This window comes from Gekko japonicus, unplaced genomic scaffold (assembly GCF_001447785.1).
Source record: "Gekko japonicus isolate JY-2015 unplaced genomic scaffold, Gekko_japonicus_V1.1 scaffold1386, whole genome shotgun sequence".
NCBI classification, from domain to species: domain Eukaryota; kingdom Metazoa; phylum Chordata; class Lepidosauria; order Squamata; family Gekkonidae; genus Gekko; species Gekko japonicus.
The window spans coordinates 332,430-339,285 of NW_015165282.1; positions in this window are offsets into that span (position 1 = coordinate 332,430).

Consider the following 6,856-nt stretch of genomic DNA (forward strand, 5'->3'; position numbering starts at 1 on the left):
CCACGGCAAAAGGCGGAGCAGGGTTTGGGGGGGGGGGAGGAGAATGGATTTTTTCAAAAAACCCATTTTCTTTAATGTTAGTGCAAGCAAGCTCCGGCTAGCTAATGAAGACCTGTCATTTATTTTGTTTTCCGTTTGCTTTGCATGCCATCGTGCAATTTAAAGTGGCAATGCATCCCCACCCCCACCCCACCCTGCCCTCAGGAATGGGACAGAGCTGTCCCGAGGTAGAACAGTCAAGTAGTCCAAGCACAGCTCGTATTTAGAGATGTTAGATTTGGAAGGAGAGAGAAAGAGAGACCATGCAAATGTGCTCTTGATGGGGGGGGGGTGATGTGAGGATTTTAAAGGAGCAGAACAATCTTAGTTTTCAGAATTGCAAAAAAAAGGGGGAGGCTCCAGATTCTATGACAGCGTGAGTGCCTCTGATTGAAATAACAGAGGGGTGTAAAAAAATTTGGGGGGGGGGGGGAGAGATCTGAGCACTTGGTCCCCAGTAGCCGCAAAAGATTTGCATGTAGCCATGGATCAGATGGTGCTTGCCAGTTAACTTAAAAAACAAAGCCAAGCCAAAAGCCAGAACCTTCCCAGTGAGCCTGACCAATAGGGACTATCTAGTCCAAAGTTTTCAACAACAGCCTGCCAGATGCCTCTGGGAAGCACATGAGCCCTAGATCATTAAGGCATTCTCCTCTTATGTTGCCCAGCCTCAAGTGCTCAGAGGTAGACTGCCTCTGAACATGGTGGTTCCATTTTGCTTTGTTGCCATTGGCAAAACTCTTATCTTTGTGTACTTATACATTCCCCATTATCTGTCTAGCACTTTTCCTCCAATGAATTCAGGGCAGCGTCAACAGTTCTTGCCTTCCCATTTTATCTCCCCAACAGCCCTCTGAAGTAGGTTAGGATGAGAGAGAGTAACTGGTCCAAAGTCATACAATGTGCTCCATTGCCAGAGCAGGAATTTGAACTTGGGCCTCTCAGGTCTAGTCCAATGACTAGATCACACTGGCTGTGCCATGAACGATAACAAGGCGCTTTCGTCTGTCCTAAATACTTTCATAAGGGAAGAGCTAATACACATGTGCCTGTACGTGTGTGAGGGGAAACAGCTACCAGAAAAAAGAACTACCAAGAGGTACTTCAAAGGATGACAACTTTATTGTGGCAGAAGCTTCCACGGACCAGGATCGACTTTGTCAGATGCATGAAGTATTACCCTTCATGCAGTGTGCTTCATGCATCTCGACCACATGGGTTCTGGCTTCCAAAAGGTTATCCCATCATAAATTTGCTAGTCTTTAAAGCACTGGGAGATTATTTTATTTTGAGAACAATTGCCAACATTTTCAGTGTAGGAAAATGTCACCTGTGAAGTGACTCTTCAACTGTGGTTATAACTTTGGCATTTTAAATAAGCTGTAATGCATTGTTTCCTTTGATAAAGGTTCTTTCATGCCTATAGGACAGTTTCTGCCCACACCACACCATCTGCCCTGCACCTTTTCAGGTCAAGATTGTACAGTAAAATTTAATAGAAATAGATTGCCTGCTAAGAACTGGTCCATGGATGCATGACCATCTATGGCCAAAAAAACAGAACAAACAAACTTGCCAGAAAGCACTTAAAGCAGGGTCATCAAACATAAAGCTCGGGGGCCAGAACTGGCCCATCCAGGGCTTTTATGTGGCCCGTGAGCAACTGATGCAAAGGAGGGAGTGCTGGGGTGGAGTGGGTGGAGCCATTCCATTGTGGCTTCAGCAGAGCAGAACAACCTCATCTGCAGTAGTCAAGCATCATGGGAGCATCTGCCCCACACTGCACTGCTGCCTCTCCAGTCCGCCTTATTTGGGTTTTCCTCTGCAACCCCTCTGTATAGAAAAATTGCTTTCTGCTCTCTATATCCACATGCCTTCTCCTGTGATTACGTTATGATAACATGCTGTGTCTTGTTTCCTGTTGGAAGCCAAATGATGAGGCCACATGGCCTCAATAACCATGCCATAAACCCACATTCTTTCACACTTTCATGCCAAAAGCCAGACCTCATGGCTACACTTTCTGGCCCACTTGCGACCAGTCACGTACACAATGAAGTAGCTGGAGTTTGGGTCACATGACTGCAGGCAGGGTCTCCAAACTTCCAGCCAATCCCACAAACCTGATGTTAGCAACCATGGCAACCAACAATTGGGCACACCCATGCCCACTCACAATTGGCTGATGGCCACATCTAATTTGTGACTGGAATTGGGGTATAATTGTTTGATCCCTATGGGAGTGAGTTCTCCTGCTCTTGCTCTCTCCCCTGTCATTGTCTGTGTTATTGCACCTGAAATGCTGTCTCTTCGAAAACAAAGACCTGCTTTGTGACTTGGAGCACATGGGTGTGCAAAAATGGGATTTCCCTTCAAAATCCCTTGGACTATTCTGGACTGTGGATGTTCCTGATGTGATAACTATGTATCTTCAATGTGTAGTTAAGGCAAATTGCCCTAGCATTTGTTATTTTGTAGTCTCCTAGTCTGTTTGCTGTGCTCTGTACTGAATAAAGATCCTTCTTATTGCTAATTTGTCTTTGATGTTGTATCTTAGATTCCAAGTCTAAGTCTTGTGCCTAACCCTGACCACACACGCTACCACTGGAGGGTAAAAAACGTGCATCTCTGGATAGAGTTGCTACTGTGTTAAATCCCAGATGCTAACTAAGGGCTGGAATCTCTCCCTTAGGAAAAGCAGGAACTATTGAAAAGAGATTCTGGTGGCATATTGTTCTGAAAACCAGAGAGGATATAGACCATCTCATGGTTTGTTGTTTAATGTACTGAAAAGTACAGGATTCCCTCTCATCCCTGGACTGGCCTGGGTGGGCTAATCCTGTACACCCTCCCAGACACCAGGGCCTGGTGGTGAGAATACATCAACTCGGAGCGTGCCAGCTGCTGTCCTTTATACAGTTTCTATTTCCAGTACCAGTCCAGCCCAACAAAGTGACATTTATGTCAGATCCGGCCCCCGTAACAAATGAGTTTGACACCTCTGACTTAAGGGGTAGATCTACCACTGTCTGGTTTAGAGCTTTATGGGTACATTACCAAACTCTCCCCTCCCCCCAAAAAAACCCTGGCTGCCACCATATCGTAAATAGGGGCTTGTTTTATTTTGGAAGCAAAGACGCAATTGTAAATTCCAGCTGAAGTTTGTTTTACAAAACAAAGGCAACATATATTTCCTTGGCATGAATCTCACATAGAAGTTATGTAGGAGTGAAGGGGGGGGGGTGTTGATTGTTGCTGAGTCTCCCTCCCACAGCAACTCAAAATACCTCTCAAAATGCTATACATGGCAAAAAGGGACTCCTAGGAACACCTTGCCCCCCCTACACCTGTGGAAATCTTAAATGGGATCCAAGCCATCATTATTATATAGCAATATCTGAAAATGTTCTATTAGTCATCAGAATATGGCACAATGGTCTTGCTGAGAAAATGTTTAGAACTATACATTAAACAAGAAAGGGGACCCGCGGAAATCGCGGGGGTGGGAGAAGGGGGGGTGCTCGAGAGCGGATCGTCTTTCTTGGTGACTTACTCAAGAGGAGACCTTTCCAGGATTTGGCTGCCGGACTCTTCGCCGCCGCGCCCCATCCGAAGCCCACTCCCCTCTCCCCATTCAGAAGCCAGACGTTCCAGCCCTCAGCGGTGCCCCATAAACGCCCGTCGTCATCCTCCTCCTCCCCCCTCCCTGCCGACGGACAGAGACCCAGCGGCCGAGCGCGGCCTGGCCCTCCTCCTCCTCCTCCCTCCATCAGCATCGCCCCCACCACCTCGGCCTAGTCAGGGGCAGCGCCGCCTCTTTCTCCGGGGGAACTGAATGCGCGCTCGCCGCCTCAGGGCCCCCCCCACCATTCCTGCCCGCCGGCCATATCAGGAGGCTGATGAAGGGCCGGGGAAGCCGCGGCCTGGGCGGGGGAGGCGACGCCATCAGAGGAGAGGAAGCCAGCATTGAGAAGGCTGATGAAGGGCCGGGGACGCTGCGGCCCGGGTGGGGGAGGCGACGCCGTCAGAGGAGAGGAAGCCGGCGTTGAGTAGAGAAAGCTAAGGTGTGTTGAGGGGGAGGGAAAGAACGCGCCGCAAACTCCAGCCCTCGTTCCAAGAGCGTTCCCTGCGCAAATTAAGGCCCCCCCCCCGATAATTTTTTTCACACTTTAAGATTTTTGTGCAGACGTGGGGACCTCCCCACGTGCGCACAAACATCTCCCGCCCCCCCAGACAAACATCTCCCTCCCCCCCAGGGCCCCTCGATGCACGGATTTAAGTATCCACACAGACGGGGCCACTTCAGTATTAGATATATAGATATTAACTTGTTAGTATCCCAGATTCAGAAGCCATCTTGCCAATTCGTTTTTTTCTTCCAGTTAACATTGACTGTTTCCCTTATAAGTATTTATTTATTTATTTATTTATTAATCAGATTTATACCCCGCCCTCCCCCGCAGGGCTCAGGGTTGCCAGGTCCAGATTGGGAAATACCTGGAGATTTTAGAGGTGGAGCCTGAGGAGGGTGAGAAACTTTTGGTTGTTTTGTCTTCCCCGTGACATAAAGGGAGAAATAGGTAGCACCACCCTGGCCAACAGAGCTTGTTGTAAAACTTAAAACCCACCGTCTCTCTCTCTCTGTTGAGGCCAAGGGAGCATTGATTTAGCTGAAACTCAGAGAAAGCAGTGTAACTTGAGCTACAAAGAAGGATTGGTTGGTCACCAGACAAAGCATATACCTTGCCTCCTCCACATCCTGGAGTGTCCACAACAACACAATTTAGATTTAACAAGTCAGCAACATCTTCTTTCCATCAGGCAGAGCAGTAACGATTGCCACCCTTTGCAAGCAGCACCTGCTGTAACCAAACACAACAGTGCTTGTACAAGGCAGTCTTGTTTCTTCGGCTGACCGGACATGTCCTTTTTAAGACAGCAAGGAGAGCATAAGCCCGCCTCTTGGCCCTTCCCTTCCTATATTGAGTTAATGGCCCATCAGACTATCGAATGAGGGAGGGAGGGGAGGGAGAGAATTCTTCCACAAAAAGCCTGGACAGAATCTGTCTCCTCACAGGCAACCTTTCAAAGGGCCGATGTGAGAGGAAGCAGCACAAGGCTGCAAATACACTGAAGGCAGAGCCACAGCAACCGAGTGGTGTGCCAAATAAAGCAGAAGAAATGCCATCAAATATATGTCTCCGCATGGTTCCCGATTACTTCCAGCTAGCTTCATCCAGTTTATCCAGGAGACCTCTCCCAGCTACAAGTAACCTATCGCCTGCATCAAGAAGGCAAGCTTCAACGGAGAACGGGTTGCTCGCTGGCACCTCAGAAGGCTAGGCCGGCTGCTTCTTCAGTTGCATCCATTATTCACAACCAGTTGTTGCCTTTGAAGTGGGATAACATTTGACAAAGGGAAACTACCATTCATGGTGGGGGGGGTGTGGAAATCCCTAGTCTTTTTTCTCCCCTCAGTAAACATAACCTCAGGAGCTCTGAGGTCCGGAAGCTCCATCTAGCTGATATGATTGATTCTGATTTACCAGACACTCCATCTTTCGTTCCATGCAATGCACTTCAGTTCCTGAGTTGACACCTTTGGGCTGTACATCACTATTAGCCATACACTTAGGATGTTCTCTGTCTTCTGGTTGTCACTGGGAAGTAGAAGCATAGGGAAGAAAGGCACAGCTGGAAGGCAAAAGTAAACAGTCAAAATCAAGGTTCCCAAGGAGGGTAACTAGTGTAATGGTGGGGCTCTTCTGAGAGGATTCACAGATATTCAACACCAAAAAAAGATGGAATTCAGTGCATAGGCCTCAGTTGCTTGTTGGAACAGAATGGAGGTTAGGGATACCTCCTCAATTCTCTATGGATTTTGTCCTTGTTTCTTAAATGGAACCAAGTGCATTAGAATGCTCCACTTTTTTAATCCTAGTATTTTATGGAGTGTTGTGCATTTGACATTTGTCTCAGCTTCTGGCACCTTCTACTCATTTATGTACCCCAGCCCATTACCAATGCATACATATGCTTTGATGAACCACTGCAAACACTAAAAGCAAGTGGGGATCTTGATGCAGTTTTAGGTACAGTTGTTTCAACATTCTTCTTGAACAAATCACAAGTGTTTTAAAGAAATAAAACTGCCCGGGAGTGCATGTGCCCATCCAAGAGCCACTGCACAAAGTGATATTGATTATTTAATACCTATGATCAGCTTTGATCCCTTCCATTCATTTGTTTCTTCCCCACTATATTATGGAAGCCCATATTCACTTTTATGAAAGACAGACAAAAAAACAAAGTTGATTTAATTATGCTCCAGGGTTGTTCCAAGATTCTTCTTGCATGAATTATCTCTCCTTATATATAATTGTGAAGTGGAGTGGCACTTTCCAGCTCTCCCATTGGCTGTGCAATGTGCTCCCTCAGCCATTGGTCCATCAGCCACCACTCAAGAGTACTTGTGTGCCATTGGTCGGGTGCTTGGTCTGCTCCTATTCCCAGCCCACTCCACCTTCAGCCACTGTTCCCTGTTAGAAGCACTGGCAAACAGCTGTGTCTTTCGATGAAGACACTTCTTCTGCTTGGCTCCTCTGTGGGACTAACTTTTCCCTCAGTGGCTGTTGTGAGGAACTCATTGGGGCCAGTCCTGACTAGGGTTACCAGCTCCAGGTTGGGAAATTCCTGGATATTCTGTGTCTAAGGAAGCCAGTGTAAGGAAGCCAGAGTTTGGGGAGGGAAGAGGAGAGGCCTCAGTTGAACAGAATGCCATAGAGGCCACCATCCAAAGCAGTTATTTTCTCCAGGG